General features: G+C 46.9%; 1 protein-coding gene across 2 annotated transcripts in view; it reads left to right on the top strand.

The window, feature by feature from the left end:
- Positions 1–1,975: 1,975 nt before the first annotated feature.
- The window catches only part of BCL9L (BCL9 like), a 187,356-nt gene continuing 166,854 nt past the window's right edge, over positions 1,976–22,477 (top strand). Inside the window, exon 1 of one of the 2 annotated variants that reach the window (XM_069224794.1) lies at positions 1,976–4,541. The gene's annotated coding sequence lies outside the window, so the exon portion shown is untranslated. The remainder of the gene's footprint in view (positions 4,542–22,477) is intronic. The other variant, XM_069224793.1, reaches the window with a different exon arrangement.

Raw genomic sequence — 22,477 nt, 5'->3', positions numbered from 1 at the left:
CACATAAGATGCTTTGTGAAAGAGAGATTCTCTGATCACTGAAATCGAGAATACAGAACGAATCCTGAATCATACCACACATCTTAACTGTGCCACAGTTCACTAAGGCTCCCCATAGACTGTTCCTATAGGTAGGGGCGTGAGGATTAGGTTTAACCACAGCAATGTTTATAAATGTAAATTTGGCACAACAAGGGGATCTGTAAGTTTTTCTTATGTTACTCAATGGGGCGATTTCTCTCACTCCCTCCTCCGCCACCCCAGCTTGATATAATTACTTGCACTAAAATCAATATATATTTTCTTGTTAAAAAAACAAAAGATCTGGAATTTTCTATTGCAAGTATATGTTTGTAAGTCATGCCAAGAATGGAGAGTTTACTTGCATAACCGAAATTAATTCTAAATTTAGCTGTGAGGCTTCTCCTCTGGTTTCCAATTATGTCAATTTTGAAAAGTACAAAATAATGTTTTTCAGGCTGTTGAATTCAGAACGACTAGTAGAGAATCTAGATCAGTAATGTAGGTCCTAGGCCATTTAGTATTACAGGTAGGGGCGTGGTCTTCAGGGGGGGCAGAATGTGCTGTGACAGCGGGCCTGCTGAATACCCCTGTATTTAACTACCTATCAAGCAGTAAGAGACATTTTCTTAGTTCGCCCTAGGTTCCATGGCATCCCTTCTAAGTCACTGAATACAGAACCTCTCCAACTTCTACACCTTTCTAAGAGGAGTAACTGACAAGCCCCCACTGGCCTTGAGCTGTATGTTTTCCTGAGCAATCTGCTCACACTCGGTTTGCACTATCATTTTGCACTCTCAGAGAATTTCAAGAATGTAGCATACGTGACACTTCCATCCTGTTTACAACCACACCACAGGCGGTCAGTTTTTTTTAACATTGTAACGTTCATGCCCCTTCTTGGCGATGATGAATCTCAGCCACCTGTACACCAGACTCCTTCCTAGGCGCTTTACCACGGTACGGGGTGTCCTTACGCCGTCTCCCTCATCTGCAACATTCAAAATAGGTCCCGAAAGCGAGCAGTGGGGACAAGGCAGGCGGAATGGAGATTCTGAAGAAGAGTAGAAGTGGAAGTTAGGAAATTACAGAGCACGCAACAATACAAACCATGGGCAGGAGAACTCTGGAGAGCATCCCGTGTGACCCTGCCCTGCTCTATTGAGGGATGTCTGCTCTTTGCTGTCTCAAGGTGGGCATGCCTGTGCCCCTTCTCCTGTGATATCCATAGGTTAGCAGTAGTTGTCACTTGTGTCGTGCAGGGGCGTGGCTACCAATGGTTCAATAGGTGCAATGGCACCAGTGCCCAGAGACCTGAGGGGCCCATTGAACCCTATATTTTACTACCCCAACATCAGCTGACGGGTTCATTCTCCACGCTTGCACCAGAGCACATGGCATCCTTGCCAGGCTTCTGGTCTTGTCATGACCATAGTTTAAGACGTGTATGTTTCTTCAGTCTTCCTGGTCTCCCAGGTGTGCGTGCCTCGCTGCCCTGGTCCAGCCGTGTCGCTATACGCCCGTCTGTCGCGTCACTGGATGTGCTTGCTGAGACTGTAAGTGTAAAACTCTGGCGTGTTTGTAGTTGAACTTCAGCACCCCTGCCTTTGCCCGGCTGTGACCTTTCCGCTACATGCCCATGCCTTTACCACTCTTACTCAAGGATACATACACTGCTTTGCCCCTGCTGCGCATGCCAGTGCCCAACCGTGAGACTCTAGGCGCCCGTGCCTCTTGCCGTGCAGGGCTATCTCCAAAGACGTGCATGTAGGTGCCCCAAAGGGCAGTCAGTGCCTGTGACCCTCGATGTGCACACCTGCGCCCCTGAGTGCCCACTCCTGTGTCCTTAAGTTCGCGTGCATGGGTCTCCGTGTGTGTTGTGTGCACCCAGGTGCCCGTGGCAGGCTGCCTGGGGAGTAGTGCACGCCGATCTCAGTAGGTGCGCGTGACAGGAGCGCCCGCCCGCGCGGCTCCCAGGGAGCCGGTGCCAGAGACCGGGAGCAGAGGAAGCGCCAGCAGCAGCAGTCGGGCCAGGGCTCTTATTGTGACACGGCGCCGCTCCCTCCGCCAGGCAGAGGGTGAACGGGCCGCCCCCTCTGTATAATCAGAGCAGGGGGAGGCGAGAAAGGGACAGGGAGGAAGAGCTAGACTGCAGCACCGTGGGCCTGCGGTGCTGAGCGAGGCTTCAGACTGGCTGAGCTGGCCCTGCGCCCAAAGAGACACCCCGTGACGCCAGTCTGGTGATCTTCGATCGCAGCCCTACACCCTCTGTAGACTCCCTTGCGGCCACGAAGGGGATCCTGTCCTGCACCCCCGAGAAAGCCCTGCAGGCAGCTGGAGGCAGAGCGGCTCCCACTGAGGGAATCCAGCCCTGCAGACAGGGGAAGAAATACCCTCATCCAGCGAGAGGCAGCCCTGTAACCACTGAGACAGCCCTGGAGCCGTGTCGCAGGTCAGATCGGCACCTATTGAGTGACAGACCTGCACCCACTGGGAGGAGATCCCGCGGCCCCTGGTACAGGCCTGCAGCCGTTGGGAGGCAGTGCGGGGTCCACCGGGAGCAGCAATTCACCCAGCCCTGTGAGAGACGCCAGCCCTCCGCCGACTGGAAGCCCAGCAGGCAAGTGTGGACAGTCTGCCTGTACCTACAGAGACCAGTGCCTTCTTGGAGACACACATGTATCCACTGGGAGACATGCTTGCACCAGACCACCGAGGGAGACGTCTCTGCACCCGGTGAGAGGGAGCCTGCACCCTACAAGACGCTGCGGGAGCTCTGGGTTTCACCCTGCGTACAAACACGGAGCCTCCTTTCTGGATAAAATGGTGATTTTGCAAGACCTGGCTTGAAGGAAAACCAGCTGCCAGCTCGACCAACCCTACATTTTTGCCTCCTAGGAGTGAAATATAGCCGTGGTTCCGGGAAATTGGATAAAAAAGAGTAACTGGGATTTTAAATGAAAAGGACAATTTAACCGGGAGAGGAACTACAATTTGGACGGGACAAAGCAGAGAGGGGCTGGCGGCCTCTTCTAGACACCGTCGCACGTGAAACAACCTGGGGGCGTGGGCGTGCAAAGCACTGAGTGTGCAAGGCAGAGCTTGATTCTGCAAGGCACAGGGGTACGTTGAGCAAAGTGTGATTGTGCACAGCAGAGTGTGCGTACACAAGGTCTGACTAACTAGGACAAGCACTGTATTATAAATATGCACGGCGGCGAACGTGAGAGGCTAAGGAAGTGCAAGCCACCGTGTGATAGTTCAGTTCCGAGCTTGACATACTCGTTTGTAAAACACAGTGTGAGAAGCAGAGCGGAGAAAGTGAGTGGGTAAGTTCGTGTTTGGGTGTAAGGCAGTGAGCGTGCAATACACGTTGCGATTGTGTACTCCACGGATTCAAGCAAACTCGGTGTTTCTGGCATCGCTTGAGTGCAAAGTAAATAGAGAGCGTGGGCGCAAGGGAGTGTTTGTGGGAAGCAGGATCCGTCCTAGTTGGTATGAGCGTGCACGTGTTGTGCATGCGCACATGCTAGAGGTAGCGCAGGGTTAAGATAAACATTGTGAGTGGACCCTTTTGTAGGTAAGAAAACACCGTGAGCGTGCTAAGTGTGTGTACCGAAGGGGATTGGCAGGAGGCACCGGGCGGACATGGGAGGACTTGTGTGCAGGTGAGTGTAAGGGTCTGGGCAGTGCAGGGGTAGAGTGTGTAAACACAATGATTTGTGTACAGGCGAGAGTAAGGCTGTGAAAGTGATGTGCAGGTGAGAGTGTGTGGCATTGTGTAATGGTAGCATTTTGCGTGTAAGTTTTAGTGTGTACATGGGAACAGACATTGACGAGGCTGTGTGAAGGTACAACGCGGTAAGAGGGAAATGACAGCAACTTAGTAGGCGAATTGTTGTGCAAGTGAGAGCTTGTAGGGGTTGGTGTGAAGAAGCGTACTAGTGAGAGGCTAGGTGCGTGCAGGAAGACAGGCCACTACTGCGTAGTTCGTAGTGTGCAGGGGAGGTGGAGTGTTAGAGTGTTTCCTGGTTGAGCTGGTTGCAGGTGTATGTTTGCCGGTGCGCAGCCAAGAGGCTAGGTGTTTGTGGCGCGTTGTCAGCGTGTGATCAGTGGTGTGCCTGTGACAGACGGGGTATGAGCCTGTGGCTAGAGGTGTGCGTGTGATAGGCAGTGCACTGTGCAGGTTAGAGGACGGGTGTCAGTGTGGGTGACTACCTGTGAGCTGGGAGGTGTGCCCCCTTTCCAAGGAACTCCACTGTCCGGTCAGACACAACAACTAGGCTGCTGCTGGAGAGCGAGTGGAGACCATGGCACCGCCCCATCTGCACCTTTCAGTTCTGTCAGCTCATGGGCACCCTACGGCCACACCACAGGAGAAGGTCTAGGGTGGAAGGGAAGGCAGACAGTGCCAGCGCAGGAAGCCCAGCCGCCTTACGAGGAGCAGCTTCACCAGCGCAGCCCACGCCTGGAGCAATGATGGGAGGCACTTCCGGCCTGTCCTGAGTGCCCAGAGCCAGGTAAGTCTCTGCCTGGGCCGTTCAAGGGCTGTGTGAGGGGGCGGGGTGAAGGGAGAGTGATGACTGGCTGTCCACAGGTGAATTCCTGCTGTGCTTCAAGTCACATGTGGTTTTACTGAGTTCTAATGCGCCGGAACCGGAAGCGTTATCTTGGAGTGGCTCTGTTATTGTAACAAGGAGCGGATCTCTCCCCCTTGCTGTAATTGTTGCGCGCGCACACGTCAACACAAGAGCCGCTGCATCCCGTCTCCCATTGTAACCGAGGGAAGGGGGTGATATAACTTGACTGGTTCACTTACCCTACTTCGCTGAAAACTGAAGAGCTGTTGACCAGGCCTGGTGTTATTGTTTACTTCCTTCCACTCACCACTCTCCTGATATATAGGTTGGGGTGTCCCTTGTTTCTAGCCATTCTTTATTGACAAAAGAGGCGCACTGGTCAACCACCCCGCAGGATGTAGAAATGTGTGCCCAGCGACTATCAAGCTATCAGACCCTCCTGGAATTGGTATCCACCTCTCAGCTCCCCCAATGACTGGTGTCCATCTACCAGACCCCATATTTGTAGGAATTTGTGCCCACGTGTGACACCTGCCACGCCTTGGAATGTAAGCCTAAGCTGCCAGGAATGTGTGCAAATTTATCAGACTTGCCATCTAAACGACTGAGTGGTCACCACGACGCTTTGCCCGGACTTGAATATGTGCTTCTGTCTCATTGCAGCAATATCGAGAAATGGAGGGCCCTACTCTCTTCTATGCTATTGATGTGTGACCACCCTTTAAACCAGCCACATGTAGGTAGGACTCTATGCCCACCTCTCACTTCTGCCAGAAGTCTATGTACATCTCTCAGTCCTACCATGTTGTTGATGTTGTGCCTACATCTCATCTCTGCCAGTGACGAGTTCCCACCTCTCTGTGTTGCCATGGATGGGTGCCCACCTCTCATCTCTGCGAGGTATGCGCTCCCAGCAATCATCCCTGGCATGAATATTTGCCAACATCTCAATCCTGCCATGTAATGAAAAAATAAAATGTGCCCACCTCTCTTCTCTGCCACACCGCCCATCCTTACCTAGGTTTTTACGTGGCTTCATTTTCTGGTTGTGGGGGCACAGTGAGAGCTGAGGGACTGGGGGGGCCTTTCTTCAGGTGAAGAAATTACTCAGATACATCTATATATTATTTAATGTTCTGCAGCAAGTGAATAGTGCTAGCCTGTTCACGGTACCGGACTACGCGAGCTTCCCGAAATCAGTGCCCTGCCAGGATTGGCACGTGGCAGTCTGTATTAGTGCTGCATGGCACAGAACATGGTGTCATGACAGTAGCGCCAGCCACTTCCTGGTGCAAGCAGCCAGCTTCTCTGAATCTCGGAACTGTTTCTCTGGAACCGCTGCTCATACAAGGATTGGTATTTTGCGTGCCTTCTTTCCCAGTTCGACCGTCAGTGACAGTTTGGCCCTTGTAAGCAATAGAAGGTCAACATCACATACCCTGTCAAAGTATTCAGTGACGCACACTGAAAGTTAATAGTTACACATCCTGTGACAGGTTATAGTGACACTGTGTAAAGAAGGCTCCCACATGCCACGTGACTGTGTTTAGTCATACCACCCGTGAAGTTTGTTCCTGCACACCCTTTAAAAGTGTATAGTCACACACCATGTGATAGTGGCCACACACCCTGTAAAAGTGCACGGTCACACCATCCGTAACGGTTTGTAGTCACCTATCTTATGAAAAATTGTAGTCGCGCACCCCGTGAGAGTATATAGTCACACTCCTTGTCGTTTGTAATCACACCTATTGTGCAAGTTTTATGTCGCATATCTTGCTAAGCTAGTTGCCGCACACGCAATGAAAGTTTGTAGATACACCACGTATGAAGATTTGTAGTCAGACATTCTAAGAAAAAGTTATTGGAGTTAGGTATCCTGTGACAGTTTTTTTTTTTTTTTTAATAACAAACCCCGTTGTCGTAGTCACAAAATCTGTGCACGTTTCACTGCAAACTCCCTGCTAAGTGTGTTCTTGCACGCCACGTGAAAGATTGAGGCCCACCATTTAACGTGTGTCCAGATCATACCCTGATAACGTAGATGCTACCATGTGAAAGTTTATGGTGATATTCCTTTAAACTGTTATTCCTTCATATCATGTGAAAGCATTTACTAACCTACCCTGTTAAGTTTCGTCCCGCTCACCCAGTGGCAGTTTGTAGCCGTCCCCCGTAAACATTTTTCCAACACATTATTTGAAAGCATGTTGTCACACAGCCTGTAAAGATGGCTCCCATTCAACCAGTGACAGCTTGTAGACACACACTGTAAGGTTTGCTCTCATATTATCACATAAACATTGTGACCGTTTGAAGTCATATGATAGTTTAGCCATACAACCCGTAAAATTTGTTTCTGCACGCCATGTGAACGTTTGCAGTCTCACCTTGCAAGGCCGTTCCTGCATAGCCTGTGAAGGTGTATGAAGATGTACTCGCTTCCCTGGAGACTGTCTGTAATCACACAAACCCTAATGTGTGTTCCCACACACCCTGTAAAAGTCTCCGCTGTAGCTTGTTGGTTGTTCCTGATGGACGCGTGGTCACTCCCCTAGGCACTGTCTGTACTCACACCTCTGCGAAAGTCGATTGTTACACAAACCTCAATGTTTGTGAAAGTATGAAGTCATGCTCCTGAAAAAGTGTTCGATCGTGCTGTGTGACAGCTTGTAGTCACAGAACGAATGAGAGTCAGTAGTCCATTCCCCGTGAAAGTCTATATAGTCACACATGCTGTGAGTTTGTGGTCCACATCATTTACTTAAAGTGGTCTCCCACCCTTCCTGTGAATATTTGTACTCACACATCCTGCGAAAGTTTGTAGTCACGCATCCTCTGAAAGTTTGAGGCCACATATCCGGCGACACACCCCGTGAAAGTATAGTCATGTACCCTGTAAATTTGTTCCCACACACCCGATGAATTTCCAGTCTCACACCCTGTCGGTTTGTCGTCACACGTCCTGAGCATTTCGTGTGGAAGCCTGTCGCCTAAGCATACAATTTTTCTTATTTTCATTATAGACACAAAATAACATATTTTACACAGAATTGCACAAACGCATTCCGAATGTAACAATCTGAAACGAAACTAATTCCAAGTGTAACAATTTGAAGAATCCAAAAGCTGACAAGACCGATATTATCTTGCACTCTCTGCTTTTCTGTTTCTAAACAAAGTATACAGATAATTCCCTACCCAAAAACATAATCGTGTGTTCGGTCGATTCCTGAGTACAGGTCAACAGCACCTTTACTATTTTCCCATCACACAAGCAGAATCCACCGCCCCAGGGTCCGCCCGGACACCTGGTGTGAGGGTGCTCAGCCTGCCACCCGGGGCTTGTCTGACATGCTGTCACAAACCGGAAACAAGCACAGCGCTTCCTCGCCCATAGCTGCAGGTAGCCATGCACTAGTTAATGCCAGGGAAAATGCTGAACATCACTGGGCTCGCGCCGAGAGCTGTCGGCTTCGTAGCCGTTAAAGATCGGTGAGGAGACCTATATTATCTCTGTGCAGAGTTCTACATAAATAAGAGTGTCCGTCCATTCTACATGGCGCTGCAGCCGCCTGACGTCTGACCTTTCGAGCCCTCTCACCGCTTGCCCAGTGAGATTCTCAGGCCATGTGATGTTCTGTTCAAGCATGAGAATCAAAACACAAGGAGGTAGTAAAATGGTACTAATCGCACATCCACATAGAAGTCCAGAGTGGTAAAATGTTATTGAAGGCAAAGATCGGTGCCCTACTACCCAATAGGCACCATATAGTGTACAACAGTACAGAACATGGCATGAACAAGTGTAACCACCGCACTCATATAGCGTATTGCTAAGATATGGTACATAGAATTCTGGAACATAGTAAAATGTTCTGTTCACCCTGCTGGTCCTGGGATGCTTAGATCCCCCACACTGCTGGTCCTGAGATGCTTGCATCCCTCACACTGCTGGACCTGAGATGCTCCCATCCCTCACACTACTGGTCATGTGACGTTGTCACCCTCTCACAGATGACCGTGCGATATTCTCTTCTCTCACAATGCATGTCTCGTGATAATCTAAGCCTGCACACTGTTGGAAAAGTGCTATTCTCATCTCTCACATAGCTGGTTATGCCACATTCTGGTCCCTTACACTGCTTGTCCCTGTTGTTTCTGATATTTTGGTCCTGTGCCAGACAAGAGTGTACCTTAGTGAGATAAAGAGGGGATTAGGGATGGGGGAGCTCACATTTCCCAGCTAAAAAAGTGGTGGGTAGAAGGTTAAGGTGACCAAGGTTCGGCATGGACTGTTCCCATGAGTAACTGTCAGTACTGATTTGCACTAGGGGGCCTCTGTCTAGAGTGGTGCAGTGGGTGAAACGAACAATGGGATGGACTGCTACCCTGAGCAATTGCCACTTTTTAGGTTATTTGCAAGCATTCATCCTATCACCTTTTGGTGATTGCCAGTAGTATGCATGGAAACTTGAGACTAGCACACCATTCCAAGCCTACTGCTGCCAGCGTTTGTAAATTCCAAAAATAATAAATTCCACCGTTCAATGAGTACTTCTATGGGTGCAGATATAATATTTTTTGGGTAAGCTGGTCTCCATATTTATTTAAGATCCTGATCTAAAAAATGAACAATTTAAAACCTCTTAGTAAAATGAGAACAGGAAATCCAAACACAGAATTGAAAACCCGACTCATGACCCCCAGATTGAACTACCAAACCTAGAATGCATTTGAGCATCGTCACACCCCAAACACTCCTGCTGAAGCTAAGCCCCCTACCTTTCACACCTGGGCCTGGAACAATGTTCCAAAGGAAATCACTCAAAACATGTAATACATTTGCAGGGATTATCCCATTCCGTTACCCTGACAACACAAGAAATGTTTTTTGAAGATTCTAATTTGTAATTGTTCTGTACCTTACATGAGTAAAGAGACAATTACAATACGTGGAATGCTGCTACAGGTGACGGTGCAGTGGGAGTGAAAATAAGTGAGCAATATGCAAATAAAAAACAAACATACAGTGCCCATAACCAAGAAATGCCTTAACCATCAGGCCATCAATTTCAATATAGAACCCCACAAAAATTAGTTGGATAGGTTCATCAAAGTCCAGCAACCAATGCAAATATGATGAAAACTGAAAAGTTGACATTTCAACCCTTTAACATCGTTTGACAGAGTCTTTCTCAGTACAGAAATGTAGCAACCTTACCCAAAAAGAAAGTTGCGTAAATGCAATGTATAGAAAATAGAGCCTGATGACCAGTGTCCTACAATTAGACATAAATTACTGGTGGTGTCCTCAATACAACCAGCAAGGTTCCCAATATGCAGTAGTCAGAGACTTGAACTTTGTGATGTACAACACCACGGTCTGGAGTCCCTTACCTGGTATCACTTATTTTAAATGTATTTTCACTGCACACACCCTCCTTCGCCCTTTTCTACAAGAAGCCTTGAAGGCAGAGTTTTCAAATTGGTGTCTGTGGAGAGGGCTCTATATTTCTAGGCCTTGTCTTTTACAAATCATTTTATCAAGTGACTGACAGCCCCATGTACAACACCCGAGTTGCATATAGAGGATGGCGCCCAGGCAAATTAAGAGGGTGAGCCGAGGCAGAGCCGAGCCATGGGTCAGGTTCGGCTTTAAGAGTTGTGCACGAGCCGAGCCATGAAAATGTTTGGAATATATATTCTGAAACAAACCTAATGTAAAAATATGACACCATCTCTTTAAAATTCAAAAAGTGTATTTCTTTAACATGTGGAAGTGTTTCACCTTAGTACATCAGATGAAATCACTACCTATACAGACATTTATTAAAAGTGATAGTCTTTAGAAACATTCATGGCTCACCCCCAACAACAATGCCATTAGGCCATTAGGGAAATAAGAGGCAAGTTTATAATGTCAAACCTACACTTGGTCTTGATTCTTATTATAAATGAAGCAACATTAGAGTCTATTAAATCAAATATAAGAGGTGCTTGTAAAGTTCACACGCCCCAAACTGATAAATTTAAACGTGTGCTCATATGTGATAATAAAGGAGAAAGAGGCTCTGTGAAATAAAATATGTACCATGAACAGGCAACGAAGCTGGTGTTGACTCCAGGCTATCTGTTTTCATATTTTGAAACTGAGACACACAATGGGTATTCACTAGCTAGGTGTCTGTCCGTCTGTCTCTTTCTCTCGTTTACATTACTTCTCACTGTTATGTTTTTCAGTCCTGGGTAACAACTAGAAGAACTGACACAAGAGATATTAGACCTGACACTGTACCCCTGACCCAACTTCCAAGCCAATGCGTTTATTTGGGGAGGGTGTTACACCCCAGGCACCCCCTCTGAAGGTACGTCCCTGGTCACAAACACATCTCTCACCCTGCTGGGCCTGCGATATTACTACTTGCAGAACCCAACTATCTCTTCACTCATTTGCTTACTGAATGTGTTTGCCCCTCTGCAGCACTCCGCTGGCTCTTTGCTATGTTTGCTCTGTATGAATATCATGCACATCTCTCACTCTCCTCTCTCTCATTGCTATGCCTGTGATGGTCTCATGCCACACAAAGCTGATAATGTGATATTCTTATCTCTGCTGATCCTGTGATCCCGGCATTACTGGCCCTATGATAATTTCACCCCAACACTACTTTTTGTGTGTTCTCGCTCCACTGGCCAGTGTTAGATTCTTAGCCCTCACACTGCTGGGCATGTGATATGCTCCTCGTTCACCGTGCTGGCTGTGTGGTTTTCACACCCCTTCCACAGCTGGCCATGTGATATTCTCGTCCAATCACAACTGGCTTAAAATACTCTTCCTAATTTTCATGTGACATTCTCATCTCCCACAGTGCCTGTGGCTTGGTAGTGTGCGCCCTAGCAATGCTGGCTGTTATATTGTCCCTCACACTGCTGCTCGTTTGATATTCCCATCCCTCCTTGTGCAGCACCTGTGATATTCTTATCCGCTTATTACTGGCAGTGTGCTATTTTCATCCCTCACACCCACCAGGCTGATCCTGTGATATCCACAGACCCCAACACTGCTGATCGTGGGATATTTTCTGACTCTAACTCTGCTGGGCCTCTGGCAGCCTCGGGGCCTCGGTACACGGACCCTATGCTATGCCAGGCCCACCATTTGCGGCGTTGTCATATTTTTAGACATTTACACTGGTTAGTAATTACATGATAAAGTAATCCCTCACTTTACTGGTCATTTGATATTCTCATCCCTGGCACAGCTGGTTGTGGTGTTTCACTGCGCCACACTCTGCTGGTGATAACATATTTTCATTTTTCACACTGATGGTTTATGTGAGATCCTTATCAGTCGCGTTTCTGGTCATGAGATACGCTCATCTTTCACACACTGCCGGTCACTTGACATTCTCATCCCTGACAAACCTTGTAGTGTGATATCCTATTACAATATTTCCACCTCCCTCACTGCTCTTCACGAGACAAGTCCATCTCCCACAATGCCAGGCGTGTGTTATTCCTTCCATCTGCTGATCCTGTGATATTCATACCCTTCCCATTGCTGCTCGTGTGATATTCCACGTATCACCCTGCTATTACTGTGACAGTGTCTCTCAGGCCCTCAAGTTGCAGTGTTGTGATTTTCTAAGGAACCCACACTGCCAGTGCTGTGACATTCACAGACCCTCACACTTCCTCTTTTGTCATACTCTTAGGCTGTCACTCGCAGTCCTTTCATATTCTCAGCTCTCCCTCGCAGTGCTGTCATATTCTGCAACTACCACTTCAGAGAAAGCTGCATTTTACAGGTTTTGTGGAAATTATTTCTCCCCCATTCTGATGTTGCAGAGGAGCTTGAAACACCTGCCCCCTCCGCCCAAAAAATAACAGCCTGAAACCAGTTTGCTTCCAAACACCGGGAAAGCGAGGCTTCATATTTATCGTGGTCGTATTTTGCCCCCATGTCCCCTCCAGGCCAGATGGTGGTGTGGGACAGTAAGCCTGTTTTTTGCCAGGACTGAGGGCATTGGTGATGGGTCGGTGAGCCGGCGATCCAGCCAAGGTCACATTCACCCTTCTCAGAAATAGCGCTTCCAGAAGAAGCACTGGAGTCACAAATGTAACAGAGTTCTGGTCAGGCTCTGCGCGTGGCTCGTGCTCTTGGCGGTTCTAGGCGCACACATGCCCACCAGGGGGTTCCAAGGTCTTGTCTTCCTCAAATCACAGAGGGGTTACAGTGTAAGGAGGTAAGGCCTGCAGTCTAGGAACTGGCCTTTTCCAATCCTTTTCCTTTTTCCACACTGCACAGGTTTGAGAACATCAGATCTGTGCAGCAGCATATCTGTGCCATCCTGGTGCAGATCGCACACTCATAGCTTTGGCACCGCCCTCACCCCAGCTTCTATGTAATGCTTCCTGTGTGCCTGCATCTGGACGTACTGTTTACGCGTGTGCTCATGTGCCTTTGTGTGTTTACCTGTGCGGCCTCGTGCTCCTGTCTTTACCACCCCACTGGGAAAAGGACTGGAAAAAAAACAAATAGGAGCTAAATATGGCGTCTCCAGGTGACTGTCAGCCTCCTGCTCCCCCCAGGGTACTGCCAGCCAGCTCCTCCCTTAGGAGTCCTTCTGGGCCTTCTGTGGCCTGTGCGCTCGGCCAGCCTCCTCTGCCCCAAGTGCTGCGCCCGCCTCCTCTAATCCCACCTGGCATTACCTGTACCCATAGGGGACCAATCTGCTAAACCTAACACGCACTTTCTGCCTGTGAGATGCCATGGCGGGGCGCCGCCTTATTAATGTCTCCAATTTCCAGCAGCGCCGGCGGTGCTCAGTGCGCTCTGCATGGCCGGTGCAAGGTGTAATTTACTAGCGAACACCAGTCATCTTTAAAGCCAGGGAATCCAGATTAGTACAAGTGGCTCATCTGACAGGGACGACCTGAATTCTTATGTATGTGACGTATTTTCTTTAGTCTCGAGGCGCTTTGCGCGCCATACCCTCGTCAAAGGGCAGCAGGAGATTCCAGAAGCCCATTTTAAAGTCCAAAAGGCGAATGATAGTGTCAATCTTATTTTTATTTAAAAAGTGCAAGATTCTTGAGATAAAAACTTGGAAACCTCACCATCTACCATTCTGTGGGATTCCTTTCGATGCAAAAATCCAAAGTGTTGCACTTTGTGCCAAAAGGGGCTGTTCGGGCCGAAAAAGTTCCCTCAGCGATAGAGACATGTATTGCCCCTGTCGCCTGTACCTGTGAATACTCTTCAGCAGAAACACCCGCCTCAACCATCTGTACTCAGCCTGGTCATTTTTAGGTCTAGCAGCTCTGGCTTGACAGCACAGCTGTCGCTTTCCGTATGTGATAAACAGAAAAAGAGCTATAAAAAGCACTACTGGAGAGCAGCTTTGGCTTCTACTATATGCTACAGCATTTTATAGGGTCTTAATGTGTGTTCTTTCATTGAAAACAGTGCTTGTCTATTTGGAAACGTAGACTCAATGCTGTAGGCCTGGGATGGTTGTGGTGAGGTGAGCGTGAAAATGGCAGTAAATAGGCTTGCTGGTTCATCTGGGAGTAGAATACTTGTTAACTGTTAAAGTCTACAGACAGATATTTTGTTACATGGCTTCTCATATAATACCGTAATAAGCTAGGATTTTGTTGTTGGTTAGCTCTGTGACAAACTGTGAAGGTAGAAGACTTGTAAACTGATAATCCTTCTTTATCTCAGGGGGACAACATGTACCTTGTGTTTTATCTATAGTTCTGCACGGGAGAACTGCTTTAGTTTTTTTGACAAGCCAGTGACAAAGGTTTTGGGTTTGATTGGTCCACTGAGAACATTTTTGTCGAATGTCATAGGTTCATCAGTTTATTATGAATTATTATGAAAACAGGCATTTTTTTGTGAAAAGTTGTGTGTTGAAACCAATAGGCTTCCTAGATTGTATTGTATTTATATTGTGGTATACCCTTTAAAGAGGTATGTTGTTGCATGTAATCCTACAGATTACAGTGGGAAACAATAGTTATGTTGTTGTTTACCCCCTATAGCAAACCCTCATAAAACAAGACTTGCACTGTCCAAATCTTTCTTAGTGCCATTTAGGATGAGTTGTATATTGCGTTGTCAAATATATTTTAGAACACATTTGCCTGGTGGTTGCCTTTTAGTAAAGCTTATCCTCAGTATTACAGACCTGATTTGCTAATGGCAAAAAAGTTATGTCAGGTGGCTTATATATGTTCTATTTATTATGAAAAGCTGTGACAAAGGCCTTAGGGCTGATTTATGTGTAGTGAAAAACATGTTGAAGACCATAGCCCTTTAATGATGGGTTATTATTATACTGGGTTAAAAAGTGTAAACAGGACTTTGTTACATAGAATCTGACAGATTACTGTAGTAGGCAAAGGTTTTGATATTTGTTCCCCTGCTCTCACAAGCCTAAGAGGAGAACATTTGAATTTGAGAATCCTTGTAACGCCGCTTAGCAGGGTTTACATATTGTCCTTCCAAATGTAATTTTAAACGTTTGTAAGTGCAGGCAAAGCATTTAGCAGGGTCTGTATTAAAGTACATTTTGACCCGGTCTGACAGTTTTATCTGTCTGCCAGTCTGATCAACTAAAACAATTATACTCATATATAGAGGGAATTTGGGTGGTCGGTTTGAGTGTTGTCAAAAAGTGGGTTATTGTTTGTGAAGGAGTTGAGTTCTTCAAAAGTAATAAGCAGGGGTAGGCGGAATTGGCAGAATTTGTGAAATTTGGTGATTTATGCGGAGTTCTGGCCAAATTTCACCAATCCCTGCATGGTGGATTTTTTTTCCTGCAAGGCTCTAGCAATGCGAGCATGATTGAGATTTGGTGTCCCCAAGCTCCATTTTCTAACATGGGTGGTCACGAGTGGTCAGAGATCTGCTTTTCGAGTAGATTTGCTGGAGCTCAAGTGGATTTTCTACTGAACAGACAGCAAAATCAACTCGAATGGCCGCATGGTCTTGCACACTGCATGGTGCTGTGCGTGCTGATTTTTTCAGCATTGCTCCCGCTACTAGTGCTAAATTGCAGCAATATGCATATTTTCCGCATGTTGGCAGAACTCTGCAGAATCTCGCAGAGTTCTTGTGTAACTCCACAGAATTCCACGGAGTGAGACTCCCTGAGTTCCAACCACCCCTGGTTATAAGTCCGCAAACTTTCCTTTGCTGGGAACCAAATTCCCCATTGTAGCACTAGACTCTCTCAGGGTTGCGAAGCAGAGCAATCCAAGACCTACTCAGGGGAGGTGCTGTGGGCTAGTACACCAGCTCGCAGGTATACAACAACACTGAATAAATCATTTTCCAGTCAGTGCCCTTTCTTGTAGAAAGGAAAAGTACTTAATTACACATACACTACTGAACACTGCACATCAATTTACAAATATATACAAGAAGGCAGATGGAAATACCTCTGGACACCCTCCTAATTGTTCATACCCCCTTTTGAGCCCTGAACCCTAAGTTCACAGTACACCCCCCACGTATACTAAACACAGCATGAAGGGGTGTCGTTCTCAAAAGACACAGTGTTGCCACATTAATAAAAAACAGAAGTAGACTATATAAAATTACTACAACTCCATTGTAATCACTTTGGATGGTAACATTTTTCAGTAGATTTCATTAAAACATAACATTTAACTATCAATATCATTATTGTCAATAAAGTGTTATTGATTCAATATAATATGTACCAGGCTCTTTCATCTACTTTCAACATGCTGCTACTGCAGCCTTAGGATCAACCAACAGGGGGTCGCTAACAACCACTGTAAATAATATTTGACTTTCATACAAGTGCTTTTCGCAGTTTCCACTCATGATAAGAAATAGCGTGGAGCAATTTTTTAGCCCACTTCAGTTAGTGGTTCTATTGCCCTCTGAGCGACAGCATTTTGTCTGAACACATCTACGCATCTGCATGAAATTGAGTGGACTTCATTGAAAGGGCTTGTGCATCAGTCACTTTAGTTTTGCATTTTCTCCTTGTGTGAAACATACTTTTTAATTTCCTTCTCTTTCTTTCTTTTTTTTTTTTTTTGGAGTGTTTAGCAGCTCCTAGACAATGCTGCTGGACCACTTGTTGCTGCTCATTCCACATGCAGTGCCCTGCACCCTACTTGGTCATTGATTCTAACCAAAGCTGCCATCCTGAAGGTTATTGTCAATAATGTGGCAATTTTGTACTATTCCAAGTTGACTGGCATATTTAGAAGCAACAGTTCATTCACTTTGGAGTAGTATAGCAACTAATCACTTTACAAAATACTATTCAAAGATGGATGCTTACTCTTATGTTCAATCCTTTATTCTTAATAGCAAATATATGCTTGCCAATTTTATGCATTAGCATTTTCAATTTCCTATTTATTTTTGTATTTATATTGCATATGCTTGTTGAGTTTGCATGTGCTTTATTGTGAATAGATGAGTGACTGAATGCAGGAATGAGTCAGTGGGTGAATGAATAGATATTTGAATACAACAGTGAATAACAAAGTGAATGCATGATGAGGTTTCGGGTAGCTGAAATCATCAGTAACTTAAGGGGAACTTTGAATAAAAAATCAAGATCTACTGGTCATGCCAATGCTATTTCAAGAAGTGAAAAAAACGTTATTTGCAGGTTCATGTTTGGCCAGAATTCCATGGGAATTACAAAAATCTACCCATGGAACCAATTTGCAAACATTTGGCAAATGCGTTCTATGAGCAAAATTTCTTCAAAGGCAGACTTCACAAATTTTCTTTTTATGTGAAAAATGTTGCCCACTCTTTATTCTCGTTGACCTGGCTTGACACCTGTGGCACTAGTCTTATCCATAATGCCCTGATTTTTACCTCTGTCAGGAAGGTTTGTTTATCAAGGTTTTGTTAGATTTATTTCAAATCGTATTCATTTAGAATACATTTGGGAATGTTTTTGAAGGTTGTCAATTATGGCCCCATTACTTAGTTTTAAGTTTATGCAACCGCAAGACGTGGCACTAGAATTCATAATAAACATATAGGTCGATTATCGGCTTTCAATGGTGCTGATCTTTCAGTTTGGGATTTTTCAATCATTTTTAGGATTTACGTTTTGATATAACTCTAAGGAAACAGATTTAGGCCTTGCTTATTGTTTCGTTGCTCTGTTAACTGCATTTCTTCAGTAGTTAGGCCTTCCACGCATTCTGATGGGCTGATTTACCCTTGCCCACCTACCAACAGAAAAACAATGTTGCCCCTTTTCATTTGGTTTTTCCTACTCATGAAAGCCAACATTTGAACACCAGAAAGAGGGAGATTTTAAAAAAAAAGAATGGGGGATGTATTTTCCCTATTGACTTGCATGGAAGTCAGGGCAATTTCAGGCACGAGAAAGCTAAATAAAAGCCATTTTAGCTTTAAAAATCAGGAGTCTTTCGCCTGAGTTCGGTCTGTTGGCATGTCTGTCTACTTGCCTACTGACAGCAAAGATGGCTGCAACTCATGTGCGCATGGTGGACTTCTGCATAAAAAAACATTAGGAGGCATCATTGCAAGACATGTCGGCTTTGCCAGTCCTTCTTCTGTAGGGTTACTTCTGCAAGACTTGTCGGGGACCCGCCTGTACCGATCTAGGGAGCACTCAAACTCAAAGCCAAGGGCACATCACTATATCTCAAATTAAATCTAACATGGGATTGAAAAGGGTATGGATTTTATGGATTGGTAGAGTAGGTTTATGCTTGCCTGTTCGATAAATGTGGCTGCAGGGGAGCATGAATGAGCTTTCTAGTTGGGATATGGAGCTGCTATGGGAAGGAAAGAAATTTTATGACTAAAATATGGAAGAAAAAAATCGACATTGTTAGGCAATTTGGTAAAAATATTTCAGAAGGAAGTTGGGGTTGAGCAAAACATAGCAGTAGTATCTTTTGAAGTTGAGAGCTTACCAGTGCTTAATTTGTGTAAGTTGTTTCCAGTGCGGAGCACCAGCACTTATTTTTGAGGCCCAGCACTTATTTTTCTGCCTCAAGCATTTAAGCAAAAGACACATATGGGAAAGACGGAGGACGAGAAAAACGAAAAGGCGTCACAATGGGAGAAAGCAGAAAGTTGCAGGAGTGAGCTGAAGGGACAGGGAGTGGCTGTAAATTGATTTAAGAGGCCGGAGACGGCTTCAGGATTATGCTGCCTCACTATTCTGTATTCCCCCATTTAATTGCAGCAGCCGTGTGTTTAAGAGGAGAGCTTTGGGCACGTTTTTATTTACAAATTAAACACTGGTGCTTACTAACTGGAGGAGTCGTATTGAGTGACTCGTAGGGAACGATATACTAGCCTTTGAGGGGCTTGTTGATTCAGTGGTCCTGTGATCTCGCTTGCTAGCAGGTACCAAATATTAATAAACTCACAAATCTATCCATGGCTACTTGTTATCCCACAGAAGCTAATAAACATGATAGACACCAGTCACATAGGTCTCTTGGGGCAGCTTGTGGAGATGAAATCCCTAGACTTTTCTGATGAAAGCGCGGCCACAGAAATAGCCGAAGGACAGCCCCTCCTAGAGCCTGCTGTTTATGATGGGATGCCGAAGAATTTTCAGAATCATCCAGTTCCATTGGAAAAGAGTTGTGTTTAAATGTTCTGCAAAATAGAACGGATGCCATGTGCCTTATTCTTATTGCAAGTCACGCCCGGTGGCTAGGTTAGGGTTTGATGTAGGTACCAGATGCGAAGGGTGGAGAGTGCCCTAGCTTACCCAAAGGGGTTAAGGGTGATCCAACTAATGTCGCTGTTAGTACTGGGAGACTCGCAGGACGTAGAGGTGATCGTGCCCATAGTTGCATCTTTTGTTGTGGTACTGGAGACAGTGACACATTAGCCCAGATTTAGCTAGTGCTCCAGGAGCGGGGGGCGGTGGCTCTAATGAAGGGGTGCTATAGATGCAGGAATGCTGCTGTCAGAACCGTGGTTAGGCGTTAGGATTTGCAGACCTGCTGTGGTGGCACTGCAGCTGTAGAAGCTGTGCATGTGCGGCTGCTGTGAGTTGCAGCTGCAGTCGCTATGCATTTGTGCCTGCAGTTGCTGTGTTATAGCTGCATTGGCTCTGCAGTATTGGCTACAGGAGCAGGCACTGTAGCTGTAGAAACTATGTAGATGAGGGAGCAGAATCTAAGCAGTGCTGCTGGGTGTAGCAGCAGAAGCTGAGCATTTATGGCTGAATGTGCAGAGGCCATAGCTTCAGCAGTTGTGCAATTTGGGCTGCAGGCAAAAAAGTAGAGCTTAAGAAGCTGTGCCGTTGTGGTGGCAGAAATTGTGTACTTGTAACTGCTTAGGTTATTTATTTGTTTGCTCAGTAAGCTGTACAGTGGTTTTAGAACTGTGCTGCTCTGGCTGTAGGCACGTGGTCTAGCCATACAGTTACAGCTGCAGAAGCTGTGAAGTTGTGGTTGCAGAAACTGTGCAGTAGTTGTTCCAAAACTGTACAATTGTGGCTGCAGGAGTAGAAACTGCAACTTCAGAAGATGAGCAGTCATGTTGTAGGAGCAGATTGCAGCTTTGGAAGATGTGCATTTGCAGCCCAGGTGCAACTACTGCCCCTGCAGAAAATGTGAGGTGTCAGGAGCAGAAAAAGCAGCTGAAAAAAATGTGCACTTTTGGCTGCAGGAGCATATTCTGTACGTAGAGAAGATGTGCATTTATGGCTGCAGGAGATGTGCAGCAGTAGCGATAGAAGCAGAGACTGCAGCTTTGGAAGCTGTGCTTTAGTGGCAGCAAAAGGAGAGGATGCAGCTACAGAAGCTGTGCATTTGTGGTCGCAGGAGCAGAGACAGCAGCTGCAGAAGCTATGAATTTGTAGCCACAGGAGCAGAGACTGCAGCTGCAGAAAATTTGCATTTATAGCTGCAGCAGCAGAGTCTGCAGCTGCACAAGCTGTGCATTTATGGTCACGAGAGCAGAGGCTGCTTCTGCAGAAGTGCTTTAGTGGCCACAGGAGCAGGGACTGCACCTGCAGAAGCTTGCATTTGTGACAGCAGGAGCAGAAACTGCAGCTGCAGTAGCTGTGCATTTGTGGCTACAGGAGCAGAGACTGCAGCTGCAAAGCTGTGAATGTGTGGCTATAGGAGCAGAGACTGCAGTTGCAGGAGCTGTGCATTCATGGCCGTAGGAGCAGATCCTGCAGCTGCAGAAGCTGTGCATTTGTGGCTGCAGGAGCACAGAGTGCAGCTGGATAGGCTGCGCATTTGAAGCCACAGGAGTACAGAGTGCAGCTGCAGAACATGTGCATTTGTGACAGCAGGAGAAGAAACTGCAGTTGCAGAAGCTGTGCATTGGTGGCCATGGGAGCAGAAAGTGCAGTTGCAGAAGCTGTGTTTTTGTGGCAGCAGGAACAGAGATTGCAGAAGATGTGCAGTTAAGGCCATGGGAGCAGAGACTGCAACTGCAGAGGCAGTGCACTTGAGACCACGGGATCAGAGACTGCAGCTGCAGAAGCTATGTGTTAGGGCCGCAGGAGCAGAAACTGCAACTGCAGAAGCTGTATTGGTGGCCATGGGAGCAGAGACTGCAGAAGCTGTGCATTTGTGGCTGCAGGAGCAGGATTACTGAAGCTGTGCATTTGAAGCTATGAGAGCATTAACTGCAACTGCAGAAGCTGTGCATTTGTGGCTGCAGGAGCAGAGATGGCAGAAGCTGTGCATTTGTGGCTGCAGGAGCAGAGATTACAGAAGCTGTGCATTTGAGGCCATGGGAGCAGAGATAGCAGCTGCAGAAGCTGTGCAATTGTAGCTCAGAAGCTGTGCATTTGTGGCTACGGGAACAGAGACTGCAGCTGCAGAAGACGTATAGTTGTAGCTCCAGGAGCAGAGGCTGCAACTTCAGAGGCCCTCCATTTGTCGCTTCTGTGGCGATTCCTGTAGGGAGCACAAAGCTCTGGGAAACTTGAGGCTTTACTGCAGGGCTACCCGGTTGTAGCTGCCGTCTGTGTGCCGTTGTTGTTGAAGCAGCCCGGGCTGAAGAAGCAGGAGCTGATGTTTGTAGCTGCAACATCTTTGGCCCTTGTTTGCAGGATTTGAAAACTAAATCGAAACCTTAGCCTTAGCCTGGCTCTTGCTGCTCGGCAGTCGGCACAGCCTTTTTTTTCTTTCCTTTTTTGAGCTATATCTGAATTGCTTGGACAGGAACTAAAGTGAAATGTGAGCCGGAGCCTGATGGGCGGAGTTGTGGCTGTGCCTGGCACGCAGACTCGACACTTTCTGCACAGCCCTGCTTGTCATGGACATGCATTCTCCCCTCCCTGCACACTTGTTTGTCCTCGCTTACCTGTTCCCCTGCCTGCACATCACCTCTGTCAGTCTTCTCCCTGCCCGTGCTTCTCTTCCCCTGACTCACTCTGACGTCACACTTCTTGCCCCCTCTCCCTGCCTGGCCTCGGTCTCTTCCCGTCTCTCCCAGGCTTCACCACTTTTTTGCCTGTTTCTCCTTTAAAAACATCTCTTAGCCATCTGCGCATCGCCAATGCCCCTCTCTACAGTGCCCCCCCATGCCTGAACTCTTCTCTTCCTGCTTTCATAGAGCCTCCAATGCAGTCCCACTGACCTCCACGCTCGTTGTGCCCCTCCTGCCCCTGTCGCCGCCAGTGCCCATCTTACCATTGCCTGTCCTCTGCCCGTATCTTCCCCTCCCCCTCTCTTCACACATACTGGCATCCCCTCGGCCCCTCTACCCGACCTGCTACTTGTCCGCCCCTAAGGTATGCAATCACTCTTTTCCTGCCAGGCCTGTTTCTGGCCTACTTTACTGTGCTTCTGTTCTTCCTGCCATCCTGGTCGGCTGTGCCCACTCTCATTCCCTC

Source organism: Pleurodeles waltl, chromosome 3_1 (assembly GCF_031143425.1).
Source record: "Pleurodeles waltl isolate 20211129_DDA chromosome 3_1, aPleWal1.hap1.20221129, whole genome shotgun sequence".
Taxonomy (NCBI): domain Eukaryota; kingdom Metazoa; phylum Chordata; class Amphibia; order Caudata; family Salamandridae; genus Pleurodeles; species Pleurodeles waltl.
Note: the sequence above shows the minus strand (reverse complement) of the source record. Positions and strands in the feature narration are given on the sequence as shown.